The sequence below is a fragment of the Benincasa hispida genome, chromosome 1 (assembly GCF_027475165.1).
Source record: "Benincasa hispida cultivar pf3 chromosome 1, pf3_genome.v1.1, whole genome shotgun sequence".
Taxonomy (NCBI): Eukaryota; Viridiplantae; Streptophyta; class Magnoliopsida; order Cucurbitales; family Cucurbitaceae; genus Benincasa; species Benincasa hispida.
In genome coordinates, this window is record NC_143478.1 from 8,538,788 (window position 1) to 8,559,721 (window position 20,934).

Here is a 20,934-nt window from a genome sequence, read left to right on the forward strand (position 1 = left end):
CAGAAAGATTGATTTACTCCCACTAAACTTGTGATATACCCAATCTTCCATAATGTTCACCTCAAAACCAAATGAGGTTATCACTTCATGGAATTTGTGATACCATTGACGAGAGGCTTGCTTGAGACTGTAGATGGAATTCTTTAATTTGCACACCATAGACTTTGAATTACCAGATACAAAGTTTTCTGGTTGCACCATATAAATCGTCTCATCAATGTTCCATTGAAAAATGCAGTTTTTACATCCATCTGGTGTAGTTCTAAATCGAAGTGAGCTACAGTGCCATGATTACCCCAAAAGAGTCTTTCGATGAAACCGAAGAGAAAGTCTCTTTGTAATCAATGTCTTCCTTTTGAGTAAAACCCTTTGCAATAAGGCGAGCCTTATATCTTTCGATATTGCCATGTAAATCCCTTTTGGTTTTAAATATCCATTTACAACCTATGGGTTTCACTCCTGATGGAAGTTCGACAAGTTCCTAAACGTCATTGTCTTTCATGGATTTTATTTCCTCTTCCATAGCACTTATCCACTTTTTAAAGTTAGAACTTTGTAAAGCTTGTTGGAAGTTGATTGGATCATCTTCCATTACGCCTACATCATCCTGATGTTCTTGAAGAAACACAATATAATCATCTGGAATTGCTTTTCTTCTCTCTAGTAGATCTTCTTAATGGCACTTCTTGAGGTTGTTGAGTTTGAACTTCAGGTTCAACAACGGGGACTTCAATGTTGTCTTGTCCTATAATTGGTTCAATAATGAAGTCGAGAATTGAAGCCTGAACATCATTTATAATCACATGAGGAAAAGAAACCAATTCCTCTTCAAAGACAACTTTCCTTATGTTATCTTCCCTCCCTTCAAACTCAACATCCTCAAGGAATCTAGTTTTCTGTCTCAAACAATGATCTAGAAGTGGGATCATAAAACTTGAAACCCCGAGAATGCTCAGAATACCCAACAAAATAGCAGTTAATAATTCTTGAGTCTAATTTTCTTTCATTAGGCCTATAAGGCCTAGCCTCAACTGGACAACCCCAAATGTGAAGATGCCTAATACTAGGCTTCTTTCCTGTCCACAGCTCATAAAGGGTTTTAACTACTGCTTTACTAGGTACCCTATTAAGGATATATGTTGTAGTCTTTAGTGCCTCACCCCAGAGGGATTCTGGTAGCGAAGAATGACTAATCATACTTCTTACCATATTCTTAAGTGTTCTATTTCGTCTCTCCGCTACACCATTCATGCTGGGTTTGCCAGGCATAGTGTATTGCGGGACGATTCCACATTCATCTAGGTATTTGGCAAAGGGCCCTGGATGTTGTTCACCTGATCCATCATATCTACCGTAATATTCACCACCACGATCAGATTTGACAACCTTAATTTTCTTTCCAAGTTGAAGTTCAAGGATTGAGACTTCAACTTTGAAAGACTTGAAAACGTCCAAGGATTGAGACTTCTCATGAATTAAATATAGGTACCCATATCTTGAATAGTCGTCTATGAACATAATAAAATATTATTGTCCATTCCAAGAGGCCATAGGGAATGGACCACAAATGTCTGTATGTATTAGTTCTAAGACATCTAAGCATTTGTTGGCACCTAATTTTCTTATGTTTGTTTGTTTTCCCTTAATACATTCTACACAAACGTTGAAGTTACTTAAATCAAGGGAATCAAGCATTCCATCTGACACAAGTCTCTGAAATCTCTGTTTAGAGATGTGACCTAAATGCTTGTGCCATAACATAGCAGAATTCTCATTTAATTTATGCTCTGTACCACATGAATTAGATAATAGGATCTTGTTAAATGAAGTAAAAGAATCAAGCATATATAGATTATCAATTAAAGAACTGATACCAATAAGCTTAGAATCTTAAAAAAGACTAACTTTATTATTTCCAAAAGAACAAGAAAAACCAAAATTTTCCAAACTGGAAATAGAAACTAAATTCCCTCTAAATGAGGGTACAAAAAAAGTCTCATTCAGATCCAAATAACAACTAGTTTTTAAAAGTAATCTAAAATTTCCAATAACTTCAACTGGAACTGCTTTGCCATCGCCCACATAGATGAATCTTTCAGCATCACTTGGCGGCCGGCTCCACAGGCAACCCTGCATTGATATACTTATGTGAGTAGTAGCACCAGAATCTACCCACCAAGTATTTGTAGGTACAGAAGCTAAATTAACTTCAGAACAAACCAAAGTAAGAAGTTTACCCTTCTTTACACGCCACTTGGCGTACTTGGGACAATCTTTCTTGAAGTGATCTTTCCTTTTGCAGAAAAAACAAGGATTTTTAGTAGCTTGTTTCTGTTTTTATTCTGCTGAGATGTCCCTTCTGCAATATCCACAAATTTTCTTTTCTTCTTATCACGAGAGCATGTTGCCAAATGAGCACTTTCTGTCCTTTCTCTCTTAATCCTATCTTCTTCTTGCACACATTGTGAGATAAGCTCATTAATACTCTATTTATCCTTTTGAGTATTATAGCTTATCTTAAACTGAGTGAATTGTGCAGGAAGAGAGATAAGTACCAGATGCACGAGTAAATTTCCATTTATCTCGATATCAAGTTCCTTTAATTTACCTGCGAGATTGGACATTTCCATAATGTACTCCCTTATGTTTCCATTGCCCTTATCCCTCATAGAAGTTAAAGAAGTCAAAAGACTACTTGCTTCCCCTTTTTTATTTTTAGCAAAATATTTCTCAATTTGAGCAAGGAACTTATTGGCATTTTCACTTTCCGTGATAGAGCCCCGAAAAGACTCTGGAATGGAGTGCCTAATGATCATCAGATACATGCGATTTGACCGCTCCCACTTCTTTATATTAGCCGTATTTGGTTGCTCCTCAATAGAAGTAGGTTTATCGGTCTTTAATGCAAGGTCCAAATCCATACACCCGAGAAGTATCTCTAGGCTTTCCTTCTAAATCGGGATTGAACCTAGATTTCCAGATATTTGAGTAAGACCAAGTGAAACAATAAATAATAAAACATATGCTCACAATTAAAATATAACAAAATAATTTCACATATGTGGTGTGCCCCTTTAACAAGATACCTAACAAACATTGATGTCCAGCCTTTGGGCAAAAACACCAACTGTAAATGGTACTTAATCAAAGTACTAACAATTAACTCTGTCAAAAAATAGCCTCTCTGGACCGACTATTTTTCACATGAGCAATCCTTATAATTGCCACATACTCATTACCACATACATATCCACAATTTGGCCAAATAATTATCTTCTTTTGGGCCGATAATTATCCGCATAAATTCATGAATATGCACATCTTATATTTTAGAATTAAATTAATCTAGATAACAGAGGCTACTTTGGTAACATATTATTTTGACCAACTCAATCTAAAATATGAGACACAATAATATGATAATATTATTGTACAAAAATGAGAGAGGAAGAACACCAAATAGTCTTTACCAATATTCACTTAATAATTGCATACACATAATACAACTAATGCACAAAACATGTGAATATCACTAAATATCATCAATCAAATTTAAACCATAGCATGATCAATGAATCTTGAATCCACAACATGATTATTCAAATCTTGACTTAAATCACTAATAAAACTTTAAATTCAAATTCAAAAACCTTATTAATTTAAAAGCTAGATTTAAATTCACTAAATTATCAATAATCAAGATCAAGAATCACCGGAAAAATCAAACAGGAAACACCGACCAAAATTTCACAAAATTATTCTCTTTCTCTACCGCAAATTTTAATCTCCAAACAGCAGTCAACACAGTATTCGTTTGCGGATTCCGTTGACATAATTAAATGATAAAGACTTATAAAAAAAAATGGTCGTTTCTGCACTATGCGTTTTTTTTTTTTTTAATTGAAACCCACTAAACCAAAGAACACATGTACTTTATTTTATTATTATTTTTTCTTTATAGCCAATGAATCTTGATTACTTTTTTGAGAAAATCTACTAAATTCATTGAATACTCCAACAATAACCCTTCGATTGCACATAAGTCACAATCTTCGGATTCCATTATCAAATTCATAAAATTGTTATGGCACAATGAGGGATTCAATTTTTTTTTCCTTTTTTTTAGAACTTTATTCTTTAATTCTTTAACCAAAATCAAAATTGAATCACAATCCCAATGGAACACAAATATAAACCAACAATGTAACATGAAAAACATGCTCTAATACCACTTGTTAGCATAAATACTTTATATCTATATTGAATAGATAAACCCTAGAATCATTCATGTCAAATTGTCAAGAATATATACATACCGGATTCCATTGAAAGATTGATGATGACTAAGTGGCGGCTATTGTCTTCCTCAACCAAAACTCCAAATGCCCTAACTGGGATCTCTCTTGGAATTAAGAAAGACTGAGTGCTTATTGCTTTGGTATATTGAAGACCATAGCCCTAAGGTTTTTAATTAGGGTCCCCATTAAACCTTAATTAACTAGGAATAGGCTTCTATCCATTAAGTCCATACTCAATTAGGAATCTAGGACCTTAATTAATTAGATCACGACCCAATCCAATAAAATAATCCAATGTGATAAATTATTAATCCACATATATAGCTCATACTTTAATTAAACATATTATTATATAAATATGTCTAACAAATAATTCTAACACAAAATCTTTTTTTTTCATCTAACCTAAGTACAATCAAATCATATCATCATAGAATAACACAAAATACAAGCTTTATTTCTAATAACAGAGAATCAAAACTATAGGTCAATAGTTCGGCACCAAAGACAAGAGTGAGTGATATACATGAATGAGATGGAAGGAGGAAGTGTCAACATAAATGAGATGAGATAGAAAGAAGAGAGCGGACGCAGTTTCAGTTTAATTGTTCAAGTGATTGTATTATTTGAACACTCATATTTATTAACAATAAATCTTTTCTTGGATGAGATATAATTTCAAAACCTAAACTTTGACATATTGCAATAATTTTTTTTAATAAAATTTTAAGTTTGTTGATTTGAACCTTATACTTGTAAATCTTGTAATTTTTACGCTTAATCAATTTTGGTCGAATTCATTCACTAATTTTAATGGAAGTCAAGTTAAACCATTCTATTTAAAACTTACTAATTCAAAAATAAAATAAAATAAAATAAAAAATCTAAAAGTTAATAAAGCTCGATCAATGTACACGATCAAACATGAAACAAATTTGGTAAAGTACACACATTTCAACAAATAACCAAATTTCAACTTTTGTGTAATTTCTCCCTAAAATTCCATCACTTTCAAGTACTATAGAGTAATTATATCCATTAATTATTCGTCTTTATCATTTTTTTAGCACAACAATTGTAATATGAGAGATTGGACCTTTGATCTCAATGACAAAAGGTCAAACCAATTATTATCGAATTAAGCTCATTTTAACATTGACGTAAAAAAAATATATATATATTAAAGATTGTGAAACTTTGTAGAATCAAACAGACATAAATAGGAAGAATATGCATTACTTTGCCAACCAATTTGAGTTTTATTATTATTATTATATTTTTTTTAGATCAAATTTGAGTGTAAAATAGAATAAAATGTAAATTCTATATTTTTGGGTGCTTGTTTTTGTGACAAATGTCAATGCAGTAACATTGGGCTGTTAGTGATAAATGGGCTCGGCCCAATCTTTCCATTTTTTAAGTCGGCCCACTAAAGCCCAAAAACTCGTGGCATTTTAGTCCAACTCGTAAAAGGAGAGATCAATCAACAAAATTTACGTATATTTGTATGATTGTAATTTTTTTAAATTTTTTTTAACCTGGGTGATTTAGTTCCAAACTTAACCTCAACTCTCACTAACCATTTTTAGTTGATAACTAATTTCTTTCATCGGTGTTAGCTAAAAAGTAGTTACTTATATATATAAAATTTGTAACATTATACGCCAACCTTTAGATGGTAAAATTTATTCTTTTATTAATAAACACAATTTTTTTAGTCTAAATTTGAATAAGGACTTCATTTTTTTAATCACAACTTAGAAAAACGTTTTTATTTTTTAACTTGAACTTAACTCACCATTTAAATCAGAAATAACTGTATTTCAAAATTACACATTTATATGTAAGCATAATTCAATTAATCAAAACATACCTCACCGATCAATGGGTCAAAAATCAAATTCTCGTCCTAAAAAAAGGAGATGGTTTGATTCTCCGATCTACATCGGTGTATGTGTATACATACATGCATGTAATTGATTTGTTGATGTATTGGGGATGGTATTATTATTATAGACCAAGAGTTCCTGAACGGGATTTGCTGTTCCACGTGGAAATTATAATGGCGTGTATGGTACTCACGAGTGTGGTATGGTCCATCTGATTACTCCCTTAGTTGTTTGTCAGACTTGAGACTTTTTTCTGTCTGTCAAATGGGCCTAATGGGCCTTGTTTTTGGTTTTTATTATTTCTTTTAAAAAAATTTAAATATCCCTATTTTTCACATCCTAACATTCACATTTATCTAATCCTACTGATAACTCACCCAGGTATATATATATATATATATATATAATCTTATAAAAATGAAAATTCAATCAAATTTGTTGGAAATAATTTAATTATTTCTAGAATCCTTGTATTTTGTTCTCCATGTCACGAGTAAATCATTTGGGCTAGACTGTAATGATTGGGACATTGAATAGTATGATAAATTTTAGGATTTGATTTTGAAAAATGACAAGACCGATAAATAATAAGATTTATGTTAATTCACATGACATGCACACGACTACGAATTTTTAAATCCTTTGTAGGTTTTATTATTGATGAAACTACAATTATATGAAAAGTGTGGAAACTAAAAATAACCACGTTGCTCAAAATAACCATCATTTATTATTTATTTAGATTCTATTTAACGAATTAATCTCACTTGAATTAAATATCTAGATTTTTCTACCAAATTTATATTTTAAATATCTATATATTGTCGAATTTCATTTATCTAATTAAATTTTAAATTATTCAAATGTTTGAATTGTTTTTCATTATTTTATACATATTCTTAATAAATTAACCAATATTTTTTCATATTTTTTAAGGTTTAAATTGTATATGTTATTAGAGTCAATTGTATATATTTCATATTTAGTCACTATTTTAGCTGATGTTTTGATAATACTTGATTTGTCCTTAGTTGATTCGTATATTTGAAATATTAAATACAATGTAAGTGTAGAGTTTTATTAATGAACAATATATAAATACAGTGTAAGTGGAGAGTTTGATTAATAGTCGGGATATAAATACAATATAATTAGAGAGCTTGATTAATAAACAAATTAATCATATTATTATCTAATCGATCCAATTTCAAAACTAAAAATGGGTGTCGTTTCGTAATTTTGCCTTCTTTTGGAATTTGAATTTATTTTTAATATTCAAATTAGATTTTGATAACTAATTCACAAATTCATTTAAAATAAACTAATTTTTTCTTTATTTTTCTCCCCTTGATTCAAATTAGTCATCTGTTTTGATTTGATTTGATTTAACAACTTTAAAAAAATATTCAGAGTTAATCAATTTTTAATTTGTTTATCACCATTTTGATTTTAATTTATAATATATCTTTAGATTTTACATTATTTTATTATTTTTTTTATTATTTTAAATTCATATTAAATTTTTTTATCCTTATTAGGATTTTACTAAATATTTTATATATATTTTCATCTAACAAATTATATATTTCATTTAAATTTGATCATTTTTTGTATTTTTTTAATCGACTTTTATTCATCATCATCTTATTATATTATCATACTATTAATCTTTATTTTTTAAAAATAAATAAGTATTTACTTTTGCAATCTTGCTATTTTTTCTATGACTTTACAATGAGTTAGACTTTGTTGTTTTTGACATTTAAATAGATAAGTATTCATTTAAAATTTATCATTTCTTGTTGTTTTTGCAGATTTTGTGGTTGATGATGTTATAAATACCATGTAATTGTTGAAGCTTAAATGAAAATAGAGTGATAAGTACACTGTAATTCTAAATAAACGAGGAAGATAATTTTTCTCTCCTAAATTATATTTGAATTTATATTTTATTATCAAATTAGATTTTATCTAACTACTTATCGAATTAATCACAATAAACAAAAACTGCATGGTTTCTCTCTCCAATTTATATTTGAATTGATCTTTTATTATCAAATTTGATTTTTTCTACTAACTTTCAATTTGTTTAAATGTCGGTTACAAATTCAATTGTATATAAATATTTTTTCATTATTTTATACAATTTGTTACCAAATTAATTTGATATTTTTCTTTCTTTTTTTTTCTTCATATTTTCAATGTTTTTAATTTTTCATATAGAATCACGTAAAAATAGTTTGTTGTACTTAAAAAGAAACTTATAAATGAGAATTAAATTTTATATATATAGTTTAGTTTATTATTAATATTAATATTAATATCTTTATTATTATTATTATCATCGTCGTCATCATCATCAAATAACAAAAAATTATAAATCTCATCTTCATTTTCTTCACTTAACTCTCTCCCAAATCTTTTTTTCTCCTTTTCAATCTCATGTTTGCAATCATTGGTTCAACAACTCTTTATTGAATTCCATCATCTTGGCTAACTTTTGACGACCACCCTCGTCAGGTCGCCAACCTTTTTTCGCTTGCACACATGTTTCTTGCTTTTGTTTCCTCTTTGAATATCGCTTTCAACAATGACATTATGAGATTGATAGTGTTTAAAGCTAGCTCTCAGGAACCTATAAGCAAAATGGTCACATAGAATGAAGATGACGAAACTCCTTACAACTGGTTTGATGTCAAATGCAATCACATTCCCGATAGTCTCGTCCTAAAGTTGTAATTCTTTCAAATACTCGCTTGTTAACAACAACTTCACTGGTCAAGCAACTTTGCTCTTTCTCACCTTGGAGAAAGTCTATCATTGTAGACATCCATAAGTTTTTATTGACGTTCACTGCTTGGTTGTCATCTTCCCTCGCATACACGTATTCTATAGGCAGCGTTAGACCATTTTGAGTAAGTTTTAATTTTTGCTTATGGAATGTTTAAATATTGTGAATTTGTGGTTCTAAAATGTTTAGGTAGGGTGTATTTGTGGAATTCGAGTTGTTTTTGAAGTAGTGTATCTTTACATTCTCGTTTGTAATTAATTTTATTGTTTTAGGGTAGTTTTGTCATTTACTAATTAGTATTTTCTATTATATAAATTCTTTTTACTATTTTTATAATTTTAAAATTCTTTTGTCATTTTTCTAAATGAAACTTTAAATTTTGGTATTTCTATTGGCAATCACTTTCAACGTATTCAGGTGTTTATGGCCCACCAATACAACGTACAAAGGAAATTATTGAAAAGATGGGCCCAGCCCATTTTAGCAGTTCAAATAGAGGCCCAAATCCCTCCTCTGTTGTTTATCCACTATCCCACGTGATCTCTCTCACAATTTTGTCACAACTGGTTCTGGTCGGTAAAATTCTGCAACGAAAAAAATAAAAAAGAATACATCGTAATATGTTTTTCTTTTTAAAATACTATTTTGGTTAATTTATCTCTTAAATATTTATTTTTGTCCTTCAATTACAAATTTATGATTACATTTTAACAAATTTAATGAATGAAGTGTGCATACCAAAATTTAATGGAAAGAAACTAGATTAAAATGAAAAATGAATGAACTAAAATAATCATTATTTTAGAAGTATAAGGACAAAAATAAACGTAAGATATAAGAATCGAAACCTTTTGTACAATTTGAAGAGAATAAGACAAGACTATTTGTGTTCTATAAGCATGTAATTTTACTTTCTTTTTTTTTTTTTAGTACAGCATATAATTCTACTATGTAGCTATTAATATAGACTATTTATTATTATTATTATCATTTAATTTGAACTATAAAAACATAATTTTATTGTGTAACTTTACATATAGTTCTTTTTTCCCATCTTTTTAAATTTTATTTTAATGGAATTTTGTACTAAAGTATTTGAATCATGAATTTTTTTTTAATCGTTGTATTGAAACGATAGATTCAGACCTATGACATTTTGGTCAGTAGTATGTGTCTAAACCAGTTGAGTTATACTTAAGTTGGCTAGTAATTTCTATTTTTTTTTTGTTTAGTTAAAAAATATGTGAAATGAGAAATTCGATCCATTGATATTTTGATCCAAACTATATATAATCAAACTAGTTAAAATATATTCAAGTTGTTTAGGATAGTAAAAAACTATACCATTATGTTTTGCTTCCTTCTCTAATCTAAAGGAGAAGAATAATCATGAAAGAATGCTTTAAACAAACATAATAATAGTTACATCATTACATGTTTCTTGGATACTCCACATTTTTTTCTCTCTCCAAGAAAATAGTCTAAGATAATGAGAAAAATAAAATAAACTAAACACAAAATGAAAAAGGAAAGGGAGAAAATTAATTGGGTTGAAACATGATGAGTTAGAGTAATCCAAATGAAGCAATTATATGTACGGAACTACATGCACAGTTTTGCATTTGAATTTTATTTTTTTTCTTAATTTGATGTATATATGAAGTAATTTTTAATTTGATGATATGGGACCAAGTTTGCATTTCAAATAACTTCCTTGAATGGGACACTTGTGATTTAGGATTTTTAACTTGTATAAGATTTTAGATCTAATTTCTATTTAGTCATTGGTTTCAAAATTGTTATTGCTGTAGTTGGTAGATAATATTTTATTTTATGTTGAATTCTTTGGGGGCGTTTGGGGCAAGGGTTATCATCAAAATATACTAACCACATCTTGCTAAAGTAAAAACTATTTCAAAACCTCCAATTAGCTACAGTCAACGCTATTTCAAAACCCTCATTTGCTACAATATTTACTATTTACTACAATTTTTTTACTATTTTACATTCATCATTTTTTTTTTATTTGCTACAGAAGGTGAGATCATTGTTGCGGTAACAGTTTTAGGGGAGCCTAATTTTGCAGACTCATTGAAGAGCGTATTGATGTTAGGGGGAGCCTAACTATCTCATTAGTAATTCAGTTATGTGTAAGCCAACTTTATGTAATTTTAGTTGATGTGCATGTTTTAGAACTAAATTACATACTAGTGAATTTCCTTTCACCTAGGCACAGGGCCTCCCAGACGTAGATGTGATTACACTGAATCGGGTTAGCAAATTTATGTGTTTTCTGTCTTTCTCTTACCTCTCCCAGTTGTCGTTATTTCTGTTTGTGACATATTTCTTGGCTTACGACATCATTATGATTCATCCTTCTTTATTTCAATTGGTATCAGAGCAAGTTGATTGTCTTTATTAAGTCCTCAATAGAGTCGATCAAAGAAGGTGGATCTACATTTTGACCGCTAGTCCTAACTACTTCTATTGGAAGACTCGTATGATTTTTTTTCTTAAATATATAGATAACAAATCATGGAAGGCGGTTCTCAATGGGTGGACACACCTAACTATGATAGATAAAAATGGTGGTGTTACTCTAAAACCTGAGAATGACTGAACTGAAGAAGATCTAGCCTCGATAGGAAACTCACGAGCAAGCTATTTTTAACGGTGTTGATCAGAATATTTTCAGGTTAATTAACACATGTGTTACTGCCAAATAAGCATGAGAGATTCTTGCCATGGCTCATGAGGGAACGTCGAAAATAAAGCTATCAAGGTTGCAACTTTTGACAACGAAATTTGAATATCTAAAAATGCGTGATGATGTGTTTGAGTTTAGTGTTTGTCTTCTTAATATTGTAAATGAATCCTTTGCTCTTGGTAAAAAAATGTCTGAAGAGAAACTAGTTTGTAAAGTTCTTCACGCTCTCCCCAAAAGGTTTGATATGAAGGTTATTGCTATCAAAGAAGCGCAAGATATCAATACAATGAAAATTGATGAGTTGTTTGGATCTCTACGAACATTTGAAATGACTTTAGGTGACAAAACATAAAATAAGTTCAAGAGAATTGTACTCAAATCCTTTACAGATGATGACAGCTCAGCATGTAAGCCCAAATATTTTGATGAGAATCTTGCAGAATCCATATCTTTTATGGCAAAGTAGTTTAATAAGGCTCTTAGATGTTGGGACAAGTATACCTCCTCTCAAGGTCATTATGCTCTCCCACATGTCAAAGACATGAGTAACACCATCATTAATAATGTTCTAAGGCCTGGTAATTAGATGAACATGCAAAATAAAAATGATAAAGGAGGTAGTAGTGGTCAAGGTTCTCGTGAAAGAAGCTTTAAATGTTTAGAGTGTGAAGGGTTTGGATACTTTCAAGCAGAATGCCCCTAATTTTCTCAGAAGACAAAAAAAAGGGATTCTCAGCTACCTTATATGATGAGGAAACCGACTCAAGCAGTGAGTCAGACTAAGAAGTTTGTGCTCTTGTAGGGAGTCTTTCCATTGATTTTCCTGAAGATTGTGTCATTACTAATTCTGATGATCCTAATTTAAGGCCTTTATTGGTCTCATCTTCCTCCACTCAAGGCAAATTGTTATATGAGGAAGTCTATCAAATGTGGATTAAAGACTCTAAAGTCTTAACTATCCAAAAGGAAAGAAATGAGAAACTTGATGATAACTGTCACCTACTTAGTACCATTTCTAATCTAAAGAAAGAGCTGCAAATCACCAAGGGAGACCTTGACAATATGACAAAGTCAGTTTGAATGCTCAACTCTGGCATAGATAATCTGAAAAAAATTCTTTCCTCTAGGAAAAATATTACTAACAAACAAGACATTGGTTTCAGAAAGATTGAAAAGTAGATCTTTAAAGGAGAATATTTGTAGGAAAAATATTACTAACAAACAAGACATTCTATTACTATCTCTTTAAAATATTTGTTCTAGCCAAGGATACTATGATGTCTGGTCCTTTGGATAAATCAACCAAGAGACCCCCGTGTGCTCACGACTAGTCTATTAAAAAATGGTGTCACCATTGTGGGAAGGAAGGCCATATCCAACCTTTTTGTTACAAATTATTGAGATGTCAGAGTTACTCACCTTAAGGCCATATCCAACCTTTTTGTTACAATAAACAAAGCTCCATGTTTATTGTATGAAAACTTAAGCATGTATATGAGATATATAAATGGATCATGTCTTAAGTGATAACCTAAAAAGGTCTATAGTATAAAGATTAAGGAGGGATACCTGATTCTGGTGACACTACAGATACAACCCACTTTGTAGAGGTTTACAAGTATTGTGAACTACTACAAATCCTGACCATTCATGTGGAGACATGCGAGTAGGGGTGTCTTATACAAAGAGTTTATATAAGATCGAACCGCGAGATGATTCATCTCTTTATATAATGCCATTGATACTTGAGACTTACATCCCACCTAAACAACCATAGGTGACATGTCTTTAATCCTGAGCGTTTTGGGAACTCATGTCTTTGAGGATGGTCCTTTGATTAGTATGGGTGAGAGTGGCCAGATTGCCAACTCAACAAGCCTACCTTTTTGGGGATTTGTCTGATTGAGGAGTTGAAAACTTTGTTACACAAGATGAAATTCACTCATTCCCCGAAGCAGGGGTAAGTAGATAGATTGCTCCCTTAATAGCTGATTCCAGGTCTTGAACATAATGGTCACAACTTCTCTTTGGAAGAGAAGACTCAGTCATAGTAGGACTATGACTTATGTTCATTAGAGGGATCGGTGGTACTTAAGGAGTTAGATGTAACTATAGGGGCATAACGGTAAATTGGTCCAACTGTATTTATGAGCGATCTGTGAAGGTTTATCGCACTGTTGATTGGTTGATATGGACAAAAAATATATCTATAGTAAGGAGAGTGCAACTGTCGGTCTTTAGTGGAGTGCTCAACAGTTAACGGATGGTGGATCTTGTGACTAAAGTGTTTAGTCAATTATTCACGTACCTTTAGAGCTTCAAGCTACAGGTCCATAAGGTCCCCTTGGTAGCTTAATGGATTCAAGTTGAGAATCAGTTCTTGGGGTTGATTTGAAATGTTCAAATTGACAAGAGAAAATTCAATTATATATGATATAATTGGTGTGATGTATGAGATACATCAAGTGGAGAATTAATGTAAATATGATTTACATTAAGTACTATAAAATAGAAAAATAACTATGGTAAGTAGTTATCATATATATTTATAATAATATTAAAACTATAGGTTATAAATATAATATGGTAAGTAGTTATCATATATATTTATAATAATATTAATTATTTGATAATTATCTATTTTTCTCTAATAACCAATTGACTGAGAGGTCATTGGTGGTTTTATAGTAACCATGAAATAAAAAGAAAACTGTTTTCCTATTTTTGGTAGTTGCTACTTTCAGAAAGAAACTCATGGAAAATGCTATCAAGTAAACTTGTTTCACTAAACGATAGCTCACAGAGAGACTAAACGATTATGGAATGTCACTATACGATAGTTTACTTAGTTAGTCATGGTTAAACGATTGCAGGGCATTGTCTATACGATAGTCTGCCATCTTCTACATGATTGAGCATTCGTCTATACGATATACTATGTTTATCTCTACTTGCTCAATCGTCTACACGATTGTTGTTCCTCTAGCCTCTTCCTCTAACAAAGTTCATACAGAGCCTACATCTCTTGGATTCTCACACCGAAAATACCAAGGTAACCAGTATGTAATTCAAAGTGTTTAAGTTTGTTGAGTCGTTTGTGATGAAGTTTTAAAGCATGGAAATGCGGTTCTCAGCGAGAAAGAAGACCGAGGGTTGGTCATATCGTGTAGCCTAAGGTAAACGATCGTGTAGAAATGGTCTGTGCGATTGTGTAGACTTTACTAAATGAGGGTAAACTGTTTGCTCTATCATGTAGTGTTGGCTACCCGATCGCGTGGACATTGGAGGTAAACGATCGAGTGGGAGCATTTGATGCTTATCGTTTAATAAAAGGCACCATACTAAACGATCGTGTAGTTAGCATGCTTCATCGCATAGTCACTGACTACACGATCACGCGGTATACAATACTTTAACGCTCCTCAGTGATCGTTTAGACGATTATGCTTCACCACATAGTTGTCATTTAGATGATTGTTTAAGGCTTATGTTGCTTGTTGTGCGCTGCATGATCGCGTGCCTCATGCTTCATCGCATAGTAAAGGTACACGATCGTTGCTAAATGATCATTTAGCTCAAGAAGCGTTAGTAAACAATTGAGTAAAACGTTTACTCTTTCGTGTAGGCGATCACAAGAAGTTTGGTACACGATCAGTGGAGACACGTTTCTTCGCCCGGACAATTCAAGACCCGATTCGCTTGTTTGAACTGGAAACTCTTTGCTATTTGTAATAGTTAGCTTTGGTTTTGAGGATTTGAGGCTAATTGTCTTGGTTCATCAACTTTTGCTTAATATACATGATGTATGTGGTTTATATGGAATAGTATATGACATATAGATTTAAAACCCATCTTAGGTTGTGCAATTATTCATGCATAATATATTATAAGTGGTATAATATGACATGATAAAATTACAAGAACGCATGTGCATACATCATGAAATATAAGAGTTATATTTATGCATGCAATAAGCATATTCATGCATCATCTTTATATTATAAGCGTTATAGTATAAGGGTGAATGAAAGCATGTTTGCTTGGTTCATTCCTTGGTTGTATAAGTGTTATATAAAAGTAGCAGTGAGTGAACAATGCATGGAGCATGACACTTAGGCTAATTTGTAAGCGTTATGAATGTCTTGTATGTGTTTGCTTTGCATTGTGCATGGTTTTGGTTGTTTATGTTATAAGCGTTATAATGGAAATTAGAACTAAAATCAATAAGAAAGAGTTGCATGCGAACTTAGGCGAACTCATGTTTTAAAATTGGATTGAAATAGACCTAAAATCAATAGGATTAAATTGATTGGCATAAAAGATTAAAATTGTATTAAATCTATCTATAAGGGACCTTTTGTCTAAGGCGAGCTCTATCTAGGCTGGGGTACTTAAGTTGACAGAATTGGAAAGGAGAATTAGATAGATTTTTTGCAAGCATGCGACAGTCGATCAAAGACTCCGTTAAAGAGTATAATGGAAGATGATCAAAAGTTGTTCAACTATCCAAGGTAAAAGTTACTCTTGGACAAACCTAAAAAGTCACTTATTTAAAATCCTTAGCCGTGTTTTTTCTAAGTAAATTAAACCCTAGGTTATAAAATACTCAGTGGGAGGAAGAGATATATATGATATGTCAATGATTCCACTCACATTTCTCCCTGAATGTTCACGCCATGAGATTCATGTTTGGCCTCGTGGTGGCCTGGGAGCATCCCCCTTCGGATGGTGTTTGCATGAGTCAATATCAAGGTGGACGGAGAGAGTGTTTATAGTAAGTGGGTGAAGGGTGTGTGTTAACACGTCCTGCGGTCTCCTTCATTGGTTCACACCGTGAGATCATTCTTGCACTCCCTCGTGGCACCCTGGGAGCGTCCCCCTTCGGATGAGTTTTGTGCAGTTGGTCAATATCAAGGTGAACTCTAGAAATGGATAGGGTCACTTTAGTTTTTGTCCCAATCGGATTTTTCCCCTTAGATTGGTTGCTTGGGGTGAAACTTGATAATTGGTAGAAATACAAGTTATTAAAGCTCAAATTATTAAAAACAATGGGAGAAAACGATGTGGAAATAGGCAATATTATGATTGAATGTGGAAAACTAAAAGAAATTGCGATCGCTAATGCTCATAGTATAAAAGCAGTTAATTTGCGTTATTTTGTGCAGGTACAATGCGATGGTGCGTCGAAAATAGCGAACCAAGGATACAATGCGATGGTGCACTTGAGTTTGCGATCGCAAGAAGTACCTTAAAAGCGATCGCATAAAGACCTTACATAAAGGCAACAACATAATAAATAAGTTGATAACGGTCAATTCCGAAATACAATTGACGATCGTTAAAGACAATACCGTTGCAAATGCATTGAACTTTCGGTGACTTTCAGATGGCGCAACAGAGTATGGAAATTAATGCTGCCCATCTTTGCAATCATTAGTGAAAAAAGCTGCTTGATAACGGGTAGAAATACACGTTATTATAGCTCAAATAAGTAAAACAATGAGAGAATGTGATGGTAAAAATAAGCAATATCATGTCCAAAAGCGCCCGAGAAAATTGCGATCGCATGCGCCCATCGCATAAGAGCAGTTAATTTACTTATTTTGTGCAGGAAATATGCATTGGCGCAAATAAAATTGCGATCCAAGGAATTGGGCGTCTGCGCGCTTGAAAGATTGTGGTCGCAAAGTCATGCGATCGTGAGAAGTTGCTAAAAAAGATGGCCGCATAAAGACTGCGCATCAAGGTGACGACACAATAAATCACGATGGGACGAAAAGCTGATGACGGTTGAATTCGAATTTAGTTTGATAAGCCGTTAGAGCCACATTGTAGCAAGTACACTCGACTTTCGGTGACCACTAATCGGCGCATCAGAGTAGGAGATTTAATGAACGCCCATCATTGTAATTGTTAGAGAGAAAGGCTGTTTGATCTTAAGCTCTATAAATACCGAAGGTCACCATTGTAACGAGGGTTAACAAGATATATCATAGAGAATAAGTTAGAGAGCCATTAGTCTGTTTACGTACATACTCATACTTAGATTTAGAGGACGGAGACGAGCTAAGAGACGAAGAAGTCGAGAGATCATTACCGGATAGATCGAGAGACTGTCGAAAAGCGCTATAAAGAAAGAGAGGGCCAACACTTGCGAGAGCAAGAATATTCATCTGGACAGTTTTGGAGTGAAAAAAACAGGGCAAAAGGCCTCGAGAAGAAAGACATTGCTTACCGGGCTTCTTATCTCTAAATTCCATTGTTATTTTGTATTCAACACTTTGTTTATAGAAAATGAAATTCTCATTTCAATCTATGTTCAATCTCTCCACATTTCACATGAGTAGCTAAATTTTTGAATGGGTCGAGAAGTACTTAGCTAGCATGATCTAAGATTTACATTTTATGCGATCATCTTGTCTTATGTATGCATCATTCACCCTTTAGATATACTTGAAAGAGTAGTCTAAAGATAAAATCTAGACTTGAGAGAGTCAGATTAGAATCTAGGCTTGAGAGAGTCAGATTAAAACCGCATAAGCAAGAAATAGAAACTTAGACATAAGTTCTATCGCTATTTACACATCGCATGCACCCTAGAAATAGGATATCATAGTATACGGTCACCTTGTATATGTGTGCATCATTCATCATCGCATAGACAAGAATAGAGGCTTAGACATAAGTTCTATTGACATTTTCGTGTACATCACATGCGTACTAGAAATAGGAATTATGGCATTTTCATTGAGAGATGACGTGCTGTTGTTTGTGTGTAGCATGATCGCATAACTTGTACGTAATTTTAGGAAGTGTTAGCTAAACCCCTTCTCAACCCATTCATCACATACTCATTATAACTCTCGATTTCATCAACTCTTCATTCGAACTTCGCCGCATAGGAAATTTTCTTAACCAAAACACCACCCAACTTATTTGTTTTCACCACTGCAAGAGAATCCAAGTAATTGTCGCATATTTACTCAGTAGTCCCTGTGTTCGACCCTGGACTAACCAGGAAACTTAGTGAGGCTTATACTTGGGTCTTATTAGGAAAACTTGCATGTTCACCGCATAATATATCACCGCAAACTCACACCATAATCACATCACAATTCACAACAGATCACTGCTTCACCTTGAAATCTATAAATACGCAATGCTACCAAACCAGAAGGAGATATAGAGTGTGAGGAGGAGAGGCGAAGCCGAGGGAAGGGAATCCTTGAAAATAAATTAATGTTTGGAGAGGTCGAGAGACTGCCGGAAAATAGCACGAAGGAGAGACACCCAACCCTTGCGAGAGCAAGATTCTACAAATTGGAACAGAGTTGAAGTGATAAAGAGTAGTGTAAAAAGCCACGGGAAGAAAGACATTGCTTACCTGGCTTAATATTTCTCACTTCATTTATTGTTTTGTACTCAACATCTTATTTACAAAAATGGAAACTTTATGTTGATTTATGTTCAGTCTCTCCACACCATGCATGAGTAACTAAATTTATGAATGGGTTGAAAAGTACTTAGCTAGCATGACTTAAGCTATGTACTTCATGCGATCATCTTGTCTTATGTATGTGTCATTCATCATTTGGAGTACTTGAGAGAGTAGTCTATAGATAGAATCTAGACTTGAGAGAGTCGGATTAGACCGCATAAACAAGAGTAGAGACTTAGAAATAAGTTCTATCTGCTACATTCCATACACATCGCATGCATTATAGAAATAGGAAATGTGGCATTATGTATTGAGAAATGTAGTGCTTAATATTTGTGTATAGCATGATTGCATGACTTGTACAAGATCTTAAGAAATGTTAGCTAAATCTCTTCTCAACCCCTTCATCGCATACTTTTACAGCACCACCCTTTCATCGCTCTGCGTTTAATTCCATCGCATTAGAAAATCTAAATTAAATCACCATCTACTTCTTTATTGCCACCGCAATAGAATCAGAGAGTCCGTCCCATATTTATTTAGTAATCCCTGTGTTTGATCCTGGACTTACCAGGACCCTAAGAAGGCTTATACTTGGGCTTTGTTAGGAAAACTTGTATGATCATCGCATCCACATATCATCACATGATAAACCAACACATCAAGTTTTTGACATTGTTGCCGGGGATTACAGTATAGATTGCGCTAACATCAAACCTCTTTGATCTTTGCAGATTTCGAACTTTGTTGTATTGCCATTCCATCTGTGAAGGAAGAAGCAAGCATCGCATGAGCGAAGGACATACTCCTAAGCTAAAAAACGACCCAGAGATTGAAAGAACCTTTCGCAAAAGACAGAGAAACAAACGTAACGACAAGGAAGAGTTCACAGAATGGTTGAACAACATAAAGAACGAGTAGCAAATGAAAACAACATGATGACAAATCCTATCCTACTGGAAAATGATCGCAATAGACCCATTTGGGACTATGCATCACCAAACTTGTATGATTTCTCCCCAGGAATCATGAGACCAACATTGAATGGATTAAGGTTTGAGATGAATCCAGTAATGTTACAAATGATACAAATGGTAAGGCAGTTCGGAGGATAGCGTGGTAAAGATCCACAAGCCCATTTACGAAACTTCATTGAAATTTGCAACACTTTTATGTTCCCTAATATTTCCCCAGAAGAGGTTTGACTCACGTTATTTCCATTTTCACTGTGTGATAAAGCAAGAAAATGGGCTTACTCTCTCGAACCAGGAGAGATAACGTCATGGAAGCAAGTTGTAGAGAAGTTTATGAAGAAGTATTTCCCTCCCACAGAGGATGCTAGAAGGAGGAAATTGATCACCAATTTTGAACAAGAAGAAGATGAATCGCTCAGTGACACATGGGCAAGATTCAAGAGACTAGTACGCGACTGCCCACACAATGGATTGTCGGATTGCCTCCAAATGGAGATTTTCTATCATGGACTTAATTCTGCATCGCAGACAGCTGCCAATGTGGCAGTAACAGGAGGTCTGCTGGAGAAAACATATGATGAAGCGAAGAACATTCTTGATCGCATCTAAAAAAACCACGAAGATTGGCAAGAAAGCAATCAAAGAACAAAACTCAGAGAAGATAATGCGAGTAATGGTGCCATCGCATCATTGCAAAATCAGATGAATGCGATGATAAATTTGTTGCAAGGCATCACAATAAACAATTCAGGAACTTGAAATGGGCAAATCAACGCGATAGAGCAAACAAGCACCAGCTGTGCTGTATGTGAAGAATCACATTCTTTTGAGGAATGT

At 33.0% G+C, this 20,934-nt stretch overlaps 1 non-coding gene across 1 annotated transcript; it reads right to left on the reverse strand.

Moving 5' to 3' along the window:
- Positions 1 to 20,463: 20,463 nt before the first annotated feature.
- On the reverse strand, positions 20,464 to 20,570 carry LOC120070409 (small nucleolar RNA R71). Its single transcript, XR_005479901.1, has one exon. It is a non-coding gene; the product is annotated as a small nucleolar RNA R71 (small nucleolar RNA).
- Between the last annotated feature and the right edge of the window lie 364 nt (positions 20,571 to 20,934).